Source organism: Pistacia vera, unplaced genomic scaffold (assembly GCF_008641045.1).
Source record: "Pistacia vera cultivar Batoury unplaced genomic scaffold, PisVer_v2 Contig227, whole genome shotgun sequence".
NCBI classification, from domain to species: Eukaryota; Viridiplantae; Streptophyta; class Magnoliopsida; order Sapindales; family Anacardiaceae; genus Pistacia; species Pistacia vera.
Genome location: NW_022196032.1, coordinates 1,324,023 through 1,347,083, shown reverse-complemented (window position 1 = coordinate 1,347,083; position 23,061 = coordinate 1,324,023). Strand labels below are relative to the sequence as shown.

At 35.6% G+C, this 23,061-nt stretch overlaps 2 pseudogenes; both read right to left on the bottom strand.

Moving 5' to 3' along the window:
* Nucleotides 1-5,006: 5,006 nt before the first annotated feature.
* On the bottom strand, nucleotides 5,007-6,828 carry LOC116131005 (annotated as a pseudogene).
* A 9,899-nt stretch (nucleotides 6,829-16,727) lies between these two features.
* On the bottom strand, nucleotides 16,728-19,756 carry LOC116130956 (annotated as a pseudogene).
* Between the last annotated feature and the right edge of the window lie 3,305 nt (nucleotides 19,757-23,061).

Genomic DNA, 23,061 nt, shown 5'->3' with positions numbered 1-23,061 from the left:
ACTAAAATCCCATTCCACTTTAGTTTTAAGAACTTGGTAAAGGAATTAAAACTTTCAAAGAATAATGGATTTCCTGTTTTCATTTCATTATGTTATGTTTTTGTTTCTTTATTGCTTTCTTTTTAGTATGTTGAGTTGTATAAACTATTTTTCTTCAGTTTTTATTTCATATTTTATTTCATTTTTATTTTTTATTTCCTCAACTTGATCTAATTAACCGACAACATGGATTCTTTTCCAAAGAACCATTTGTCCTTTCTTTTTTGTTGGCGGATTTCATGTTGATACAGGATGCACTTTCATTGGAGTTGCATCTAGTATGTTATGTCTTGTTGATCTAGGGGGGTAACTCGTTTCTTTCCCTTTTACCTCTGCTTTGATTTGATGGCTACATTGAGGACAATATAGGTTTTGGTAGGGGTGGGAAAGTAAAAAATTCATGCATGCCTGTAAAATTTATTAGTTTTGGAGTTTGTGTTTCTTGGACTATGTACTTTGTCTATGATATAACATGATTGCATGACATTATGGAATAGGAGAGGTCAATTTTATCCTAGTCGAAGAACTATTCTGGATTTGGTTTTGTTGTAGTGGAAACTCTTGGAATGTGGTCTATTTGTTTGTTAGTTCTAGCTTAGAGATTTTTGTGTGTAATCTTCCTCCTATTTTTGTAAGGTCCCTAAAATTCTAGAACGGTAGAACCTATTTGATGATCACTTGGGCAAAATCCTAGACGACACATGATTAAAGAAATAACTTAGGCCATCTTTAGACAGTATGTGCCTTTCAAGTCAACCTATATGTCATTATCCTTAGTCATCTCGTTGACCTTATTGTATAATTTACCTTTGATTTTTCTTTCTTTTTACCTGCAATAACCTGTCCCATATAACCCTTAAACACATTTCCTTCCTATGACACTCTTTTAAGAGGATTAATCTTAATTAATGGAAGTAAAAATGTGTGTGACTTTGAGATTATGAAATTATGTGACGTTGTGTTAAAGGACCAGTTATGGGTTGTTGTGGGGAAAAGGGGAATTAGGTGATACCTAGTGCTTCCTATGTTATTTCAAAAAAAAAAAAAAACAATCAATTCAATAATCAATAAGGAAGTATGCAAGAGTACAAAAATTGATTTTGGTTGGGAGGTGAAGCATCATTTGTAAAAAATTATATATATAAAGGGTTAGGGTGTGAGAGAATAAGTGTTGGTGATCATGCTTTGTATTGAAAGATTATTCTTATTAATTGCTTGAATCCCTTATGTTCTTTCTTAACCCAATACCCTAGCATACATTACAAGCTTAATGAAGCTCTAATGATCTGAAGTTGTGTGTTGTTCTACATTAGTGGAGAGTGATCTAGAAAGTAGGCCTATGGAGTTTGTGTTTTTAAAGTTTTCATTTTATGGGATCAAAATTTTGTTTTCTTTATGGAAGTTGCATATGAGATTACCTCTATGGCTAGGATTGACTATTTGTGGTATGATTGTGTGAGAGAGTTGAGAATAAAGATGAAACTGATGTTTACGGTGCTCCTAGATAGGGGGTAATCATTGCTTATCTTTTATGCTATATGTGTATGCTTTGTATGAGACACATTTTTGATTAGTCTGGAAATTTTTGTTTTGTAAACATGTGTGTTAGGACTTATAGGATGTTTGTGGTAACATCGCTGAAAACTCTCAGAGACTATAACTCGTCCACTAAGGGGCCCTAGGGGTTTAAAGGCTTATTGCATATGCTAAATGCAATCGTGATAACCTCCGGAGAGGTTTAGAATAGTTTTAGTTAGGTTAGATTTTATTTTATATTGCTTTCATTGCTAGGGACTAGCAACAAGCTAGTTAGGGGTTTTGTGTTGATGTTGAAATGTGATTTGTTTAGTATTGAGGATGAACTGTAAGAATTAAGGTTAATGCATGATTTACGATGTAATTTCTTGCATTTTTTGTTATCTTTCGGAATCACGGATGTTGTGTGTGTTTTAGGTATTCAAGTGCGAAAGAATGGATTATCATGCTTATGCTGGTGTTCGCATCCTGGACTCGTTCGGTGCAGATAAATCGGTGAGAAAAAAAGAGTAAAATTTCGACTTCGCACGCGAAGCATGATTCCTAAGCTGCAGCGAGAAAACGGCGCAATCCAAATTGCACCCCAGCAAAGAAATCTGGTGCTGCAGCACAATGTCAATGAAATCCAAATGGCGCCACAGCGTGATAAAGGTTTTGTTGAAGAAGAAATCGCCTGGAATGCACCGTAGTGCAATTAAACCGACCCACGAGCAAGTCGCCAAAATGCAAAATAGTGCATTTCCAACCCTAATTTAAGCTACTAGTATTCACTAACTGCCACTCATTGTAAAACTATATAAAGGGCAGTATATTTCATTTTTATAGATATGAACATTTTGAGAGACTATACATTAGGGTTGAACTACATTTGGGGCTTCTGGAAATGTGGAGCTTGAGAGGAGAAGAGGTTCTTTTCCTCTCCTCCTCCTTTGTTCTTCACGATTATGTTCCAATTGTATTCGTTTCTTTTCCTTTATGTTATAGTTTGTTTTTCTAGGGATATGATGTAATCTAATTGAAGGCTTGTGTTTACTTTTATTCTATTTGTTTGATATACTTCTATTTGTTCTAGATTCATTCATTGTTTTTCATTCAATCTTTACTTGATATTGGCCTGATCAACCTTGATGTTAGTTAATTGATTGTATGAGACAAGATTGTGTATGGAATGACTGATTTGTAGCCCTACCCGAGTATAGGTTGGTTATTGTCTTTAAGATCGTCTTGTGCTTAATAGGTTTTCGTAGTGTACTAGAATACCCATTAGCTAGTTTGATTAATGAAAATACTAGGTTAAATCCAACGCCCATGGTAATACCTTAGAACGAGTGACATCGTGCCTATCTTGATTAGCTCTATGAATGGATGGTTTGTGTCTATGCAAATTGGTTCCTTTGTTATTTGGACTAGGATATACGCCACTAGCTAGTTTAATGATGAAAAGTACTAGGTAACCCGAAGATGTACAAACCCTGAATGGAGTGAAGAGAATCATTGTTTTAAAACCGGATCAGAGGGCAACCCATTTGTTGCCTGGTCACGGGTCACCGATCCAACCATGTGACCGATGACATCAGCGATAATTTTATTTTTTTAAAATTACATATTAACCCTTAATTTTTAATATATACAAAAATTAACATAAAAAGTTTAATTATCCCTAAAATTTTTATTTATTTCAAAATGCCCCAAAAAAGTTACCAATTATCCCTAAACTTTTGACTACTCCAAAACACCCTTATAAAATTACAAATTAACCTTTATATTTTAAATATTACAAAAACCCCCCTAAGACCTGAACCGACCGGAGAAGCTGTCGGGTCTCGTTCGGACCGACCAATCGGTCCTGTCAGGTTTTTAAAACAGAAGAGAACAATAGTTTTGATGATGAACACGTAACTTGATAATTATGATGGAGTTAGATCCCTAGGATTCTTTGTAGATAGTTAGATTTAGATTTGCTTTAATGTCGTTTATAGTTTTTTTTATTTCATTCTTATTGTTTTCAAAAGGCAGAGTTTCTAGGATCACAGACAGAGCACTTCCAATCTCTGCAGAATCGCCCTTACTCATGCACTATGCTACGATTGCGACTCGTGCACTTGTGAAGGATTAACTTTGTATGTGTCATTTGTACCTTCTTCTTTTTGTCTCCCCCCTCTCTTTCAGTTGTGATGGCTTTTATATAGAGAAGGTATGTGAGTGCCATGATGACTAGTACGTCAACCACGATGTCAATATCGTACCACAGTCGAGGCTCACATGCTCCTGTGTCATAACTCATGATGGTGTCTCCTCTGCCAATAGGTGTATGTACAAGTCTCCTATTGGCTGAGGTGCATGGAGAACATATGTAGACTACGTTCTGCCACGTGTTTTGTTGCGCGCTGCATACAAAGTATACGTGGTAAATGATATGTCTGCTTGGAGAAGATTTTCGTCTGATGGGTCCTTTTGTGCCTAGGTCGGATGCTCGTGCCCTTACCAAGCTCCTTTGCTTCTTGGGCTTCATTCTCGCTCCACACAAAGGTGTGCTCTAGACTTCTCGTCTTAGTCTGTTCTAGAGATTTTTACCGCACAACAATCACCATTAAAAAAAATTCCAATAAAGTTTAACCTCTCACTAGTAGAAGTATACTTTTCACTTTGCAAATAAGGTTCACACAAATAGTGACTTGATCAAACTTATAGTGTGGAAGGTTTTTAACTACGACTTAATATATTTTGGTTAAGGATTTTATTTTAGGTCTCCCCAATTTATTATCTTTGTAAAATATCATTGATGACATGTTATTAAATATTCAACCTTAACATGTATTTTAACATAAAAATAACGTGCAATACATGACTTATCTAATACCGTTCCTTCGAGCCTTGAGGAACCATTGGTCAACCTAAGGTTCATGCAATTATAAACACAAAACCTTGCGTCTCAAGAATAAGCGTCGCATCTCTTCTTCATCTTCATGTAAATTAAAAGGAATAATATAAAACTATCTATTTATTTTCATCATAAATTAGAAATCTCGAGTTACAATGAGGAGTGGGATGAGAGGACAATGTAAATTCAAAGAATCATAGTTAGACTCCTTCTAAAACATTGGAAAAATGGTAAAATTCACATACAAATTCTGTCACATGATTTTTAGGTAATGAAATTTCAATTATAACAATCATAAGACAGGCTCGTTATGAGGTTCCCACCTCGCAATACTTAAGGCTTTGTAATCCCAATTTCAAAACAGAACAACCATCCTGTGCTATATAGAACTAAAATCTCCAGCCATTTAAAAATTAGTTTAGATTAACTAAATGATTTCGCAAACAGTACCAACTGAAAACACTGGGGCCAAAGGGGAATAAATACAAAAACTAAACCACGGCCAAAAATGTCTAGCAATAGCATCCTATATCAAGTACAGTAAGGATTTTTAGATTTTGTTGAAGGCAACAATGTCACAACTCTGGATTATTCATCACATGCTCAACTGTGAGACGTTCCTCAATGAGTGAATCCACAGACAAGGTCATCAACAATTGTAAGCATATCTGCAACTTCTTAATCCATAACCAACTGGAACCAGTTTTGCTGTAAAAATTCAATGCAGAATACTCTGGTAGATATATTTGCAGCATTATAATGAAACAAAAATTAAATTGAAGTAAATCAAACCATACTGCTCCCCAGAAGAGACCAGGCTCTCAATCTCCTAACGCCTCTTCAAGCTTCTTCATGTCTGTCTCATCATCCAAGGTTTCACATCCAACAACAGAAGATTTCCCACCTAAAAAAAATGTGTCAAGAAATTCAGTACTCCTATGATCGAGAAACATATCTTCTTTATTACAGCCAGCAAGAACTACTACGCTTTCATCAGTCATTCCAGTCATTCATGCTATATGCTACATGTCGCAAGTATAGAGGATCTATTTCATTCATTCCATTTGTACACAATCTATTCCAAAAAAAATAATAAGTAAAGAAATATTACTTTCTTTCTTCTGGCAGACTTGGCTTTAGATGCCTCTCTCTCCTCTGCTGCCTTCTTACCTCTCCTCTGTCTCATCTCCAAAGAGATCCAAATCATCATCATCATCTCCAGCAGGAGCCTGGCATAATCAAACGTGAGTAAAGAACATATTTACACATCAAATAACTATAGAACTTGCATTCAACCATTCAAAAAGTTTCAACATACATGAGGTCAGCATACCCACAGATTAACCTAACTCACTACTTAACAAAACAAAAAGAAATAATACACAACAGCACTGGTAGGCAGCCTTTTGTTAACCGAGGTTCCAATCTCTTTCTTTCTATGCCTTCACCTAATTTACTGATCATAATGTATCAAACAGAAAACAATAAATCCCAATCGGTCAGACTTCTTGGGATAGATTCTCAATTCCTAAGAAGACAGCTGCACTGATCTACTATCATAGATGAAAGACTAGAAGACCCCATCTATCATAGATAAAAAAAAAAATATTTCAAATCACCAGATCACATTCCCTACCTTGTGGCCCTCTATAGTGAAAAAGTAGAAAGAAACCTATGAGCAGCTTTTGTAATTACTTTCACTCCTATAGTTAGGTTTCCCTTTTTCTATTTCTGGACAACTAAGTTCACTTACATGTATACTTTTTGATTCACTTTGTTACCAATTTACTTACATGTATACAAGATCGGGGTGATCAAAACTTGTACGATGACTACAATCAATAATAATAGTAACTAAACTAGAAAAAGGGCTAAACGAAGAGTAACCTAGTGAATTATTATTGAATTAAGACCCCAGCACATAATTGAGTAAAATATGATTACCTTGGCTGGAGTACTTCAACTGGAGCACCTTTGCCACCAATTCTCACACCAACTGCTTTGCCAGGAAACTGAAATAACAAATTCAATTTCTAAATTCAAACTATTTATCAAATCAATTCAACTACAATGAAAGACTACAAAAATCAAAACTACGTTGGGGCCAGATGCGAAGACACGCATTCGTACCACTTGCTGGCATTAGGGAAGGAACTACCCGGCTTCTCTAAAACGGCGCCGCACCTTGATTTCATCCTTTGTAATCTATCCCTGTAATAAAATAACGAAAATTGAAGGTTTAGTAAAGGAGAGGATTTAAAAAATAACATAAATGAAGAAACGAACCCAGAAATATAGTTTTTTCCGGATAGATAGTCGTCGAGAGACTTGAGGCCTGACTCAGTATGTAGATCTGAGAAAGTGATGGCCATTTGTAATTGAATTGGATGATAACGGAGAAGAAAACTGGAGAGGGCGATAGGGAACACGAACGAGAGATGGTTTCTACTCAAGAGTGGTATTTATGTACCTAACAACCCTAGATGGAAAAGGTGGCTTTGGAAAATAATCAAATTACAACCTAATATATGATAACGTACCATACTATATTCTTGAAAAATGATTTTATATAATCCACTCTTTATTAAATAGTTTATTCTAAAATAAAAGTTGAAGAAATTTTTATTTTTTAAATAGTAAGTTTGACTTACCACATCTAAAGAGTTAAATTCACTCTATATCCTAATTGTAATTAATAAATTACAATTTCTATGCATTTTATCTATAATTCACTCTCATATAAGTTTTTTTTCTTGGATTTGAATAAAATTTAAAGAGTCCATTGAAAATTTGAATAAAACTTTATTTTTATATTTAAAAATTAATAAATATTTTCTAGTTACATGAAAGATACTCTTTAATAAAGAACATCATTGGAGATGTTCTTACAAGAGTAAATTTTTTCTCATCCAAATAATGGTCTAATGACACTTTTTCACTCACGGACTTTTAAATACCACTTTAGTACCCAATTTATATTTTGTTTCTAATTCCGGCATCGTTCCAATCCCATACCACCACAATTCTCTTCCTTGATCTCACTCACCAAAACTCTAAAACCATACTCCCTCCATCCCTGTCAATCGCTTGAAATCAAGTAATTAGGGTTTGCACAGTCACCCTTCCCAAGTCAAATTTAATCAATCCCAACCATCAAATTCAACCACTACCACAAAAGCTCATCGGCCTCCCCTTCAAAGCATCAACAATCTGGAACGAATTTACTCTCTGTTCATTGCCGAAATATAAATTTGGATGGTAAAGTGGTATTTTAAAAATCTTGGGTGAGAAAGTGTCATTAACCATTATTTAGATGGGAAAAGTCGTTAACTCTACTTACAAATAAATCTAACAGATTTCCATACAAAATAAGAGGGTAAAAAATGAATGGAAGAGTGAAACAAAAAGTCAAACTCATTATATTCACTCTTCCATTCATTTTTATCACATCACTTTTTTATACATTTTCTTCAGTTTTTAAAAGAGTAAACGACTTTTTCCCACCCAATAATGATTTTATGACACTTTTCCACACATAGACTTTTAAATATCATTTTACTATTTAAATTTATATACCGTTTACATTCCATTATCAGTGTAACCCCACACCACCATCATTCTCTTTCTCATCATCACTCACCAAAACCCCTCAAATTCTACACCACCACTCCGCCAATCTCTAACATTGAGCTTAAAGTTTGCCACAGTCGCTCATCCTAGACCAATTCTGATAAATCTCATTCACTAAAATCCAACCTTCCACCATCAAAAACTCATCCGCCCCCTCTTCAAAGACCCAACAGTATGGACTGAGTTTGTCTCTATTCGCCGTCGAAATCTAAATTTGGTAGTAAAGTGATATTTTAAAAGTCTGTGAGTGGAAGTATCATTAAATCATTATTTAGTAGTAAAAAAAATCGTATACTCTTTTTAAAACAAAAAATTTACATTATTATTAACAAATGTTAGTGAATCGTCAAAATTTATACTATCATATATTAGTAAATATTACTAAAACTATATTTTAACACCTAAAATTTGAATGACAAAGAGATTTTTATTATTTTTGAAATTCAAGGGATCTTTTTAGTTTATCATATTTAGGGACTATTGTAATTAACTCATTTTAGATTATGTAAACTTTCGTGAGATTAAAATAATTTATTTTTTAGTTCAATAATATTCATATTTTTTTAGCTAATTATTGTGAATATATATATCATTAGATGAAATAACATTTTATGAACGAATTCAATCAAAATTTTATTTCATCAATGATGAGGGTTAATTTTCTTCGCCCCCTGCCAAGTATTTAAGTATTAGCAACACATAATTTCGAAAAGCCTTAATAAACTTGTATGTACAGTTAAAACGTCATTGGTGCAAGACAAATGAAAAATATTAAATGACCTTATTACCCTTACACTATTCAAGAAAAAAGAGGGCAAAAAGGAAACTTTCGAACAAAATTCAAAACATCCCTACAGGTTGAATACTTATAACACACCCCTGTGATCTGGTTTGTTAAATTTTTTAGCTCTTTAAGCCACAATCCACCACAAATTCAACCCTATCAGACACTGAAAAAACTACAATCTGGCCAACCAGCAACGAACAACACACAAAGCTATGGAACTTCCACAAATTAGCTCCATGCTGCCACCAAAAAACAACCACTAACTAAGCCACAAACTCATTCACAAACCACCACAAATTCAGCCACAATCCTAGCCCAAAATTCATCCACACACTCAGCTACAAACCCACCTAAAAACCACCACAAACCCACCCACAAACTTTTTTTTGGATAAACCCGATAAATAAATGAAAAAGGAAAGAACAAGGAAGGGATTGTAACATCTACTGAAAACTGTACAATGCATGCATAATAACAATAGAAAAGTTGGGCCCAAAGTTTTCTTTCATTACAATTCATGTGTCTTTTATACATAAAGAGTACTGTTTACAAAATGTATTTTAAAAGACAAAACAGGGAACAGTGTAGCTATTCCTCATTGCTTGCCGACGCCCCTCCGACCGCAACATCACCTAGAACCTGCATCCACAAAGGAAATAACGGGGTAGCACAAAATAATGCTCAGTAAGTAAACTCTCTATCTGTCTGTCCCCGTAGGAATAACTCTTAATTCTTTCCTTATGCTATCTCTGATTCTATTCTGTCTAATAACATCATGGCCTCATCTTACCGGAGGTAGGGCCGGATGGCGTCACACACAGTACCATCTCACTCTCTATGCTATCGGGTGGAATTCACACAGTACAACCCGTTCTATTGACTACCGATTGAGGATCACAAGCACCAACTCGGTTCTTTCTAACTTCGGTGGAATCACCTAGCGCCTACCCGTTCCTCATGAATTTTGGGTAACGATCACCAAGCATTTACCCGTCTCTAGTCACTATCAGGTGATGGTCACAAAGCATCAACCCGTTTCTACTAATGTCGGATGATGATCACCACATCAACCTACTTATCTATCACTAACCGGTAGCGGTCACAAAGCATCTACCCATTTCTACTACTCATCGGGTGACGATCACAAGCATCGACCCATCACTCTAAGGGCTATTCGGATGATGATCACCAAGCTCAATCCGATTCCCATAACGGTCGGGTGATGATCACAAAGCATCATCCCAACTATACTACTCTTCTAATTCATTCTTGTAGCATTTTTTCAATGCTCTCTACCCTTAGAGTAATTTTACCCACTAAGCTCTCTACTCATAGGGTAATTGCATAAACCATTCCCCTACACTTTCTTAGGTCACTTTTCCATGTACAACTAGTGCATATGGATGTTTCACTTCACCAATGCACTAAGATGCCAACTGCAATGTTGCAAGAATTAAGGTTCATTTCTCATACTCAAACCTCTATAGGCATTTCATCAACACCTCATGTGCACATAAACTCTATCATAGCCATGATTCTAAAACTTTTCTTAACCATCCAAAATGGGAAAAACCCCTTCACAAAGCCACAAACCTGCCATAGAAAACACTTCAAAAAAGGGAATACTAATACCCCTTAAATTCCTCTCAACTACCTTGCCAAACCAACACCCTTTCTCAATTTGCAAGGTATAAACAATCACAAAGCATAGAAATCTCTATTTATCCTTCATACATGCTATATTACATGCACATCACATACATCATCATTTTACAAAACCCTAATCAAGAAAATTCATAAATCTCAACTTGGGTTGGGTTTTACTTACCTTGTTAAGGAGAGACTTCACAAACTTTTCCTTTCACTTGTTTAGCTTGACTTCTCCTCTAATCTTAACCAAAGAATGAAACCCTCAACTTCAATATGGGTTAAAACTCCCAAATCACACAACTTAAGAAGAAATCCTTACCTTAGGAAGCCTTAGGTTGCTTTTCTACCCCAAATCCCTTCAAAATCCCTTAAAATCCTTGATCAAAAGAAAAGAGAAGTTGAGAGGAGAAGAATGAAGAGTCACGTTTGAGAAAAGAAATGAGGGGTTTCTTTGATTCTAATTCCTTTTAATGAAATATTAACACACTCATTCCCATTTTGCCTGTTCTCTTTGGGAATTCCATCCATATCCTTTGATTCATTACAAACTCACCCCTATCTCAACCTATTCTCCATGAAATATCCTTACAATTAACTCCCCACTTTTCCTGCTAATTAGGGGTAGAAAGGTCAAATTGTCCTTAAGGAGAAAATATCTAAAACTCAATCACCCTTTTATTCGGCCTGTCGCCGCGGCGAAGAAACCTCTGTCGCCGCGGCGAAACTTTCCAGGGATTTCCCCTTGGTTTCACACATCTTCGCCGCGGCGAAGCTTCTTCTTCGCCCCCGAACACGGCAGACTGAACTTCTTCTGTTTTCAACCAATTTTCAGGGCAAACATTCAACACAACACTCAATCAACTAAAAACAAAAACCACCTCGATTAGAGCGCAAAGAGGAAACATACACGTACCTCAAGCGGGGCGTTACAAGGATAACCCTTAAGCTTGCAAACCCTTGGACAGACCCAAGGGGCAAAGCTAGAACTCAAATGACTAAAGAGTTGTCTATGCTCATAGCCCAACACACAAAAATCAAGGCAAACGGCAAAAAAGTAATAATGAAACTGTATACATACACTAAAGAGCTACCTATATGCATAGCCCAAGATTGTTGCATTATTCTCTCTCTTTTCCTTGTTCTTGTTTCTCATGCAATAAATCTCCATGTTTAATTCACCAACCCTTGAAATAAATTAGAGTTGTTGCTTCATTTAATGCACTATGCAGCTTTTTGCAAAATTATAAACCTAGAGGAAAGAGCGTTCCAACACCAAGAAAAGGCATTCCTAACACCACCAATCACTTTTCTTTGAGTTTTAGGATTTTGGAAGATCGTTCCCATACTTGGAATGGTCGTTCCCCTATCACAAATGGACATTCCCCTATGGCGAGCAGACATTCCATCTTGGATCTCTTAAGATCCAGAAATTCTAGAACTTTGAATGACTTCATGAAATGGTGTCATTCCTTTTTGGAAAGGCTTGAAGAACTTTGGGAATGGGCATTCGTCTCGTTCTTGCTTGACTTGAAGTTTACACAACCTTAACTTCAGCTCGAATCATCTAAGTCTAAAATCTTGACTTAAACTTGGAACAAGTATTCCTCTCATGGAACAGGCGTTCCTCTTCAAATCGTAAAGAGAGTCAAGATTCCATAACCATGAACAAGGTGATGGAACAACATCATTCATGTGGAATGAGCTAGAGGAACGATCGTCCTACGTGGTCGTTCCTTTTTTCGATTGCAAAGAATGTCCAGCTCGCATATGTGTGTCAACCTCTTCAAATAAGTCTTCAGATGTTTGGAACGACTGGACAGAACAATCATTCAATTTGGTCGTTCCTTTTAGATATGAGTTTTAGCTCAACTTGATGTCTACTTCATTTTGGACAGAATTATGAAAGACATCATGGAACGATGTCGTTCCAACTTGCAATGGCGTGACTAGGAGTTATTTTCCAAAAATATGTGATTGGAACGGGCGTTTCATCTACGTGAACGGCTGTTCCACTTGGAAAACTGCATTTTAATTTTGGTTATGACTAATGTCATACCTTTACACATTTATTAGTTCTTTAAACAATATTTTGATTAGTTTGGGTGCATCAAAACACACTAGGGCTCAATATAACCACCACAAACTCAACCACAAATTCACCCATAAAGAAGCAGTCAATAACATCACTTTCTTCAACAGAGGTTGAATATAAAATCATGGCAAAAACAACATGTGAGATTGTCTAGATCCTTAGGTTATTGAGAGATTTAAAAGTACAAACAAGAAAACCTGTCACTTTGTACTGTGATAATAAAATTGCTAATGACATTGCAGCAAACCCTATATTCCATGAAAGAACTAAGCATATAAAGATTGACTACCATTTTGTTAGAGAAAAGATTCAAGAAGAGATCATCAAGACCATGCACATTCGAACTTCGAAACAACTAACGGAAATCTTTATGAAACCATTATGCAGTCGCCAGCATCCATATCTACTTCACAAGCTTGGAGTTTTCGACATCTACAAACCACCAGCTTGAGTGGGAGTGATGTAACATGGAAAGTTGAAATCACTCATGCTGGAATCACGCTGTGCATATGGCTAATCGCAAATATTTTGTTATTATTGATTTCCTGTGATTTCATGTAATTATAGCAATTGATTGTATTTGTGTTATTAGTTTTCTAGCCATTGTATAAATTCATGACTATAAAGATTACAATCGAATATAATATTCACAACACACTTGAGTCATCTCTTTTCTTCTTGGCATTCTTTGGCAATAAAGTTGCTTTTCTTGCCACTCCTTGCTTAGATTTTGACAGTTCACAAATCATGCCTAACATTTTGTTAAGTTGCAACCTTCCTTTTTTGAGTTGGTATTGAAGGTTTTGGTCATAACAAAACTTCATACCTATGATGCGTATGAGCTTAGCAAGTGCACTAAATCACACAACTAATATAATGATAAGTAGAGCATTGTTCCCACAAGTGGCCTATTAAGTACCCAATTATCTAGCCAAAACACTAATTGAAGAACCAAAATTGTGAAGTTTTGAATAAGAACAAAAATATAAACTAAGAAACTAACGAACACTAAAAACAAAAAAGCAATTTAAACTATAATCTAAAAGGCTGAACTAATTCAATAAGGAGAAACACTAGAGCATCTTATTTCATCTAGTTATTCCAGTACAACTTATGAATCCTATTAACCTAACTCTATTTTCCTGACTGGTGACTAAATTCCCTATGTTGTTTAATACTCGTTCTCAGGTTATATTACCCCAACCTTTCCTATTAACCTTTTTTTTTTTTTTTTTCTTGTTATGTTGGGTAAGTAAGCATATTAATCCAAAAAGAAAATGATACAAAGTAACACGATCTGCCTAAAGGCCATAGAACTCAATAAAGACAACAGAGGCACAAAGGCCCAAACAAAAGAGCACACATGCTCAAACATGACACATCCGCCCGAAGGAGCACAAAGGCTTGAAAGCAAAAGCAAACAGGCATAGACGCCCCAAAAAGAAAAAAAAAAAAGAGCACGCGGGCTCAAACCCAAAGCTCAAAAAAGGCACATATGCTTAAAGGAGCACACAGGTTGAACAAAAGAAAGGAAATAAACTAAGATCACCTCGCTTTCATCTTACTATTCTTACCCTGGATGCCGACAGATCTGGAGGTCTAGAAAGCTGGGACTAGAGCATGGGCCACTCCATGTCAAGGTAGAGTCCGCTTCGACATCTTCAATGTTCGTTCATTTGTTTTTGATACATTCTTATGTTCTAGATTCATTCATTGTGTTTCATTCAATCTTACTTGATATTAGGGCCTGATCAACCTTGATGTTAGTTAATTGATTGTATGAGACAAGATTGTGTATGGAATGACTGATTTGTAGCCCTACCCGAGTATAGGTTGGTTATTGTCTTTAAGATCGTCTTGTGCTTATAGGTTTTCGTATTGTGGACTAGAATACGCCATTAGCTAGTTTGATTAATGAAATACGTAGTTAAATCCAACACGCCCATGGTAATACCTTAGAGAGTGACATCGTGCCTATCTTGATTAGCTCTATGAATGGATGGTTTGTTTCTATGCAAATTGGTTCCTGTTTATTTGGACTAGGATATACGCCACTAGCTAGTTTAGATGATGAAAAGTCCTAGGTTTAACCCAAGTGTACAAACCCTAAATGGAGTGAAGAGAATCATTGTTTTAAAACCCGGATCAGAGGGCAACCCATTTTGTTGCCTGGTCACGGGTCAACCGATCCAACCAGTTGACCGATGACATCAGCGATAATTTTATTTTTTTAAAATTACTATTAATCCCTTAAATTTTAATATATTACAAAAATAACAATAAAGTTTAATTAGTCCTAAATTTTTATTTATTTCAAAATGCCCCAAAAAAGTTACCAATTAATCCCTAAACTTTTGCATATCTCCAAAACACCCTTATAAATTACAATTAACCTTTATAATTTTAAATATTACAAAAACCCCCCCTAAGACCTGAACGGACCGGAGAAGCTGTCGGGTCTCGGTCGGACCGACCAATCCGGTCCTGTCAGGTTTTTAAAACAGGAGAGAACAATAGTTTGATGATGACAACGTAACTTGATAATTATGATGGAGTTAGATCCCTAGGATTCTTTGTAGATGTTAGATTTAGATTTGCTTTAATGTCGTTTATATTTTTTTTATTTCAATTCTTATTGTTCAAAAGGCAGAGTTTCTAGGATCACAAGAGCCACTCAATCTCTGCGAGATCGACCTTTCCTCATGCACTATGCTACGATTGCGACTCGTGCACTTGTGAAGGATTAACTTGTATGTTCAGTTGTACCTCTTCTTTTTGTCTCCCCCCTCTTTCAGTTGTGATGGCTTTTAATAGAGAAGGTATGTGAGTGCCATGATGACTAGTAGTCAACCACGATGTCAATATCGTACCACAGTCGAGGCTCACATGCTCCTGTGTCATAACTCATGATGGTGTCTCCTCTGCCAATAGGTATGTACAACTCCCTATTGGCTGAGGTGCATGGAACATATGTAGACTACGTTCTGCCACGTGTTTGTTGTCGCTGCATACAAAGTATACGTGGTGAAATGATATGTCTGCTTGGAGAAGATATTTTCGTCTGATGGGTCCCTTTGTGCCTAGGTCGGATGCTCGTGCTCCTTACCAAGCTCCTTTGCTTCTGGGCTTCATTCTCGCTCCACACAAAGGTGCTCTAACTTCTCGTCTTAGTCTGGTCTAGAGATTTTTACGCACAACAATCACCATTAAAAAAAATTCCAATAAAGTTTAACCTCTCACTAGTAGAAGTATACTTTTCACTTTAGCAATAAAGGTTCACACAAATAGTGACTTGATCAAACTTATAGTGATGGAAGGTTTTACTAACTACGACTTAATATATTTGGTTAAGGATTTTATTTAGGTCTCACCATTTATTACTTGTTAAAATATCATTGATGGACATGTTATTAAATATTCAACCTTAACATGTATTTTAACATAAAAATAAACGTGCTGATACATGACTATCTAATAACCGGTTCCTTCGAGCCTTGAGGAACCATTGGGTCAACCTAAGGTTCATGCAATTATAACCACAAAACCTTGCGTCTTCAAGAATAAGCGTCGCATCTCTTCTTCATCTTCATGTAAATTACAAAAGGAATTAATATAAAATCATATTCTAATTTTACATCATAAAATTAGAAATCTCGAGTTACAATGAGGGGAGTGGGATGAGAGGACAATGTAAATTCAAAGAATCATAGTTAGACTCCTTACTAAACATTGGAAAAATGGAAAAATTCACATACAAATTCTGTCACATGATTTTAGGTAATGAAATTTCAATTATAACAATCATAAACAGGCTCGTTATGAGGTTCCCACCTCGCAATACTTATAAGGCTTTGTAATCCCAATTTCAAAAACAGAACAACCATCCTGTGCTATATAGAACTAAAATCTCCAGCCATTTAAAAATTAAGTTTAGATTAACTTAAATGATTTCGCAAACATACCAACTGAAAACACTGGGCCAGGGAATAATAACAAAAACTAAACCACGGCCAAAAATGTCTAGCAATAGCATCCTATATCAAGTACAGTTAAAGGATTTTTAGATTTTGTGAAGGCAACAATGTCACAACTCTGGATTATTCATCACATGCTCAACTGTGAGACGTTTCCTCAATGAGTGAATCCACGAACAAGGTCATCAAACATGGTAAGCATGATCTGCAACTTCTTATCCCATAACCAACTAACCATTGTTTTGCTGTAAAAATTCAATGCAGAAGTACTCGGATTAGATATTATTTGCAGCATTATTAATGAAAACAGAAAATTAAATTGAAGTAAATCAAACCATACATGCTCCCCAGAAGAGACCAGGCTCTCAATACTCAACGGCCTCTTCAAGCTTCTTCATGTCTGTCTCATCATCCCAAGGTTTCACATCCAACAGAACAGAAGATTTCCCACCTAAAAAAAATGTTGTCAAGAAATTCAGTACTCCTATTCGAGAAACATTATCTTCTCTTTATACAGCCAGCAAGAACTACTACGCTTTCATCAGTCTTCCAGTCATTCATGCTATATGCTACATGTCGCAGTAAGAGGATCTATTTCATTCATTCCATTTGTACACAATCTGATTCCAAAAAAATATATAAGTAAAGAAATATTACTTTCTTTCTTCTTGGCAGACTTGGCTTTAGATGTCTCTCCTCCTCTGCTGCCTTCTATACCTCCTCTGTCTCATCTCCAAGAGATCAAATCATCATCATATCTCTCCAGCAGGAGCCTGGCATAATCAAACGTGATGTAAGAACATATTTACACATCAAATAAACTATAGAAAACTGCATTCAACCATTCAAAAATTTCAACATACATGAGGTCACATAACCCACAGATTAACCTAAACTCATACTTAACAAAACAAAAAGAAATAATACACACAGCACTGGTAGGCAGCCTTTTGTTAACCGAGGGTTCCAATCTCTTTCTTTCTATGCCTTCACCTAATTTACTGATCATAATGTATCAAACAGAAAACAATAAACCCAATCGGTCAGACTTCTTTGGGATAGATTCTCAATTCCTAAGAAGACAGCTGGCACTGATCTACTCATAGATGAAAGACTAGAAGACCCCATCATCATAGATAAAAAGAAAAAATATTTCAAATCACCAGATCACATTCCCACTTGTGGCCCTCTACTAGGAAAAGTAGAAAACGTATGAGCAGCTTTTGTAATTACTTTCACTCCTATAGTTAGGTTTCCCTTTTATCTATTTCTGGACAACTAAGTTCACTTACATGTATACTTTTTGATTCACTTTGTTAACAATTTACTTACATGTATACAAGATCGTGGTGATCAAAACTTGTACGATACTACAATCAATAATAATAGTAACTAAACTAGAAAAAGGGCTAAAACGAAGAGTACCTAGTGAATTATTATTGAATTAAGACCCCAGCACATAATTGAGTAAAATATGATTACCTTGGCTGGAGTAGCTTCAACTGGAGCACCTTTGCCACCAATTCTCACACCAACTGCTTTGCCAGAAAGCTGAAATAACAAATTCAATTTCTAAATTCAAACTATTTATCAAATCAATTCAACTACAATAAAAGACTACAAAAATCAAACTTACGTTGGGGCCAGATGCGAAGACACGCATTCGTACCACTTGCTGGCATTAGGGAAGGAACTACCCGGCTTCTCTAAAACGGCGCCGTACACCTTGATGTCATCCTTTGTAATCTTATCCCTGTAATAAAATAACGAAAATTGAAGGTTTAGTAAAGGAGAGGATTTAAAAAAAATAACAAATAAATGAAGAAAAACGAACCCAGAAATATATTTTTCCGGATAATATCGTCGAGAGACTTGAGGCCTGACTCAGTATGTAGATCTGAGAAAGTGTGGCCATTTGTAATTGAATTGGATGATAACGGAGAAGAAAAACTGAGAGAGCGGATAGGGACCCCGAACGAGAGAATGGTTTCTACTCAGAGTGGTATTATAGTACCTACACACCTAGATGGAAAAGGTGGCTTTGGAAAATAATCAAATTACAACCTAATATATGATAACGTACCAATACTATATTCTTAGAAAAATGATTTTTTATATAATCCAAACTCTTATTTAAATAGTTTATTCATAAAAATAAAAGTTGAAAAATTTTTATTTTTAAATAGTAATTTTGACTTACCACACTAAAGAGTTAAATTCACTCTATATCCTAATTGTAATTATAAATTACAATTTATGCATTTTATCTATTAATTCACTCTCATATTAATTTTTTTCTTGGATTTGAATAAAATTTAAAGAGTCCATTGAAAATTTGAATAAAACTTTATTTTTATATTTAAAAATAATAAAATATTTTCTAGTTACTGAAAGATACTCTTTAATAAAGAACATCATTGGAGAGTTCTTACAAGAGTAAATTTTTTCTCATCCAATAATGGTCTAATGACACTTTTTCACTCACGGACTTTTAAATACCACTTTAGTACCCAAATTTATATTTTGTTTCTAATTCCGGCATCGTTCCAATCCCATACCACCACCATTCTCTTCTTCTTATCACATCACCACAAACTCCTAAACCATACTCCCTCCATCCCTGTCAATCGCTTGAAATCAAGTAATTAGGGTTTGCACGTCACCCTTCCCAAGTCAAATTTCAATCAATCCCAACCATCAAAATTCAACCATCTACCACCAAAGACGCATCGGCCTCCCCTTTTCAAAAGCATCAACAATCTGGAACGAATTTACTCTCTGTTCATTGCCGAAATATAAATTTGGAGTGTAAAGTGGTATTTTAAAAATCTATAGGTGGAAAGTGTCATTAACCATTATTTAGATGAAAAAAGTCGTTAACTCTACTTACAAATAAATCTAACAAAGATTTCCATAAAAAATAAGAGGGTAAAAAATGAATGGAAGAGTGAAACAAAAAGTCAAACTCATTATATTCACTCTTCCATTCATTTTTATCACATCACTTTGTTATACATTTTCTTCAAGTTTTTAAGAGTAAACGACTTTTTCCCACCCAAATAATGATTTTATGACACTTTTCCACACATAACTTTTAAATATCATTTTACTATTTAAATTTATATACCGTTTACGATTCCAGTATCATTGTAACCCCACACCACCATCATTCTCTTTCTCAATCATCACTCACCAAAACCCCTCAAATTCTATACCACCAACTCCGCCAATCTCTAACAATTGAGCGATTAAAGTTTGCACAGTCGCTCATCCTATGACCAATTCTGATAAATCTCATTCACTAAAATCCAACCTTCCACCATCAAAACTCATCGGCTCCCCTCTTCAAAAGACCCAACAGTATGGACTGAGTTTGCTCTCTATTCGCCGTCGAAATCTAAATTTGGTAGTAAGTGATATTTTAAAAGTCTGTGAGGGGAAAAGTATCATTAAATCATTATTTAAGTAGGAAAAAATCGTATACTCTTTTAAAAACAACAAAATTTACATTATTATTAACAAATGTTATGAATCGTCAAAATTTATACTATCATATATTAGTAAATTTACTAAAACTATTTTAACACCTAAATTTGAATGACAAAGAGATTTTTATTATTTTTGAAATTTCAAGGGATCTTGTTGTTTATCATATTTAAAGGACTATTGTAATTAACCATCATTTTAGATTATTTAAACTTTCGTGAGATTAAAATAATTTATTTTTTAGTTCAATAATATTCATATTTTTTTAGCTAATTATTGTGAATATATATATCATTAATTGAAATAACATTTTATGAACGATTCAATCATAATGTTATTTCAATCTAATGATGAGGGTTAATTTTCTTCGCCCCCTGCCAAGTATTTAAGTATTGCAACACATATTTTCGAAAAGCCTTAAATAACTTGTATGTACAGTTAAAACGTCATTGGTGCAAGACAAATGAAAAAATTAAAATGACCTTATTACCCTACACTATTCAAGAAAAAAAGAGGGCAAAAAGGAAACTTTCGAACAAAATTCAAAACATCCCTACAGGTATGAATACCTATAAAACACCCCCTGTGATCTGGGTTTGAATTTTTGTTAAGCTCTTAAGCCCACAATCCACCACAAATTCAACCCTATCAGACACTGAAAAAACTACAATCTGGCCAACCAGCAACGAACAACCACAAAAGCTATGGAACTTCCACAAAGTTAGCTCCATGCTGCCACCAAAAACAACCACTAACTAAGCCACAAACTCATTCACAAACCACCACAATTCAGCCACAATCCTAGCCCAAAATTCATCCACACACTCAGCTACAAACCCACCTAAAAACCAGCACAAACCCACCCACAAACTTTTTTTTGGATAAACCCGATAAATTAATGAGAAAAGGAAAGAACAAGGAAGGATTGTAACATCTACTGAAAACTTACAATGCATGCATAAAACAATAGAAAAGTTGGGCCCAAAGTTTTCTTTTCATTACAATTCATGTGTCTTTTATACATAAAGAGTACTGTTTACAAAATGTATTTTAAAAGACAAAACAGGGGAAACAGTGTACTATTCCTCATTGCTTGCCGACGCCCCTCCCCCGCAACATCACCTAGAACCTGCATCCACAAAGGAAATAACGGGTGAGCACAAAATAATGCTCAGTAAGTAAAACTCTCTATCTGTCTGTCCCCGTATGAATAACTCTTAATTCTTTCCTTATGCATCTCTGATTCTATTTCTCGTTTCTAATAACATCATGGCCTCATCTTACCGGAGGTAGGGCCGGATGCGTTCACACAGTACCTCTCACTCTCTATGGCTATCGGGTGGAATTCACACAGTACCACCCGTTCTTAGTGACTACCGAGTGAGGATCACAAAGCACCAACTCGGTTCTTCTAACTATCGGTGGAGACACCTAGCGCCTACCCGTTCCTCATGAATTTTGGGTAACGATCACCAAGCATTTACCCTCTCTAGTCCCTATCAGGTGATGGTCACAAAGCATCAACCCTTTTCTACTAAATGTCGGATGATATCACAAACATCAACCTACTTATCTATCACTAACCGGGTACGTCACAAAGCATCTACCCATTCTACTACTCATCGGGTGACGATCACAAGCATCGACCCATCACTCTAAGGGCTATTCGGTGATGATCACCAAGCATCAATCCGATTCCCATAACGGTCGGTGATGATAACAAGCATCATCCCAACTATACTACTCTTCTAATTCATTCTATTGTAGCATTTTTTCAATGCTCTCTACCCTTAGAGTAATTTTACCCTAAGCTCTCTACTCATAGGGTAATTGCATAAACCATTCCCCTACACTTTCTTAGGTCACTTTTCCATGTACAACTATTGCATATGGATGGTTCATCTTCACCAGCACTTATGAATGCCAACATGCAATGTTGCAAGAATTAAGGTTCATTTCTCATACTCAAACCTCTATTAGGCTTTCATCAAACAACTCATGCACTATAAAACTCTATCATAGCCATGATTCTAAAACTTTTCTTAACCATCCAAAAGGGGAAAAACCCCTTCACAAAGCCCAAAACCTGCCATAAGAAACACTTCAAAAAAGGGAATACATAATACCCCTTAAATTCCATCTCACACCTTGCCAAACCAACAACCCATTTCTCAATTTGCAAGGTATACACATCACAAAGCATAGAAATCTCTATTAATCCTTCATACATGCTATATTACATGCACATACATACATACATCATTTCTATCAAAACCCTAATCAGAAAATTCATAAATCTCAACTTGGGTTGGGTTTTACTTACCTGTTAGGAGAGACTTCACAAACTTTTCCTTTCACTTGTTTAGCTTGACTTCTCCTCTAATCTTAACCAAAAGATGAAAACCCTCAAACTTCAATATGGGTTAAAACTCCCAAATCACACAACTTAAGAAGAAATCCTACCTTAGGAGCCTTAGGTTGCTTTTCTACCCCAAATCCCTTCAAAAATCCCTTGAAATCCTTGATCAAGAAAAGAGAAGTTGAGAGGAGAAGAATGAAGAGTCACGTTTGAGAAAGAAAATGAGGGGTTTCTTTGATTCTAATTCCTTTTAATGAAATATTAACACACTCATTCCCATTTTGCCCTTGTTCTACTTTGGGAATTCCATCCATATCCTTTGATTCATTACAAACTCACCCCTATCTCAACCTATTCTCCATGATATCCTTACAATTAACTCCCCACTTTTCCTGCTAATTAGGGGTAGAAAGGTCAAATTGTCCTTAAGAAGAAAATACTAAAACTCAATCAACCTTTTATTCGGCCTGTCGCCGGCGGAGAACCTCTGTCGCCGCGGCGAAACTTTCCAGGGAGTTCCCTTGGTTTCAACACATCTTCGCCGCGGCGAAGCTTCTTCTTCGCCCCGGCGAAGCACGGCAGACTGAACTTCTTCTGTTTTCAACCATTTTCAGGGCAAACATTCAA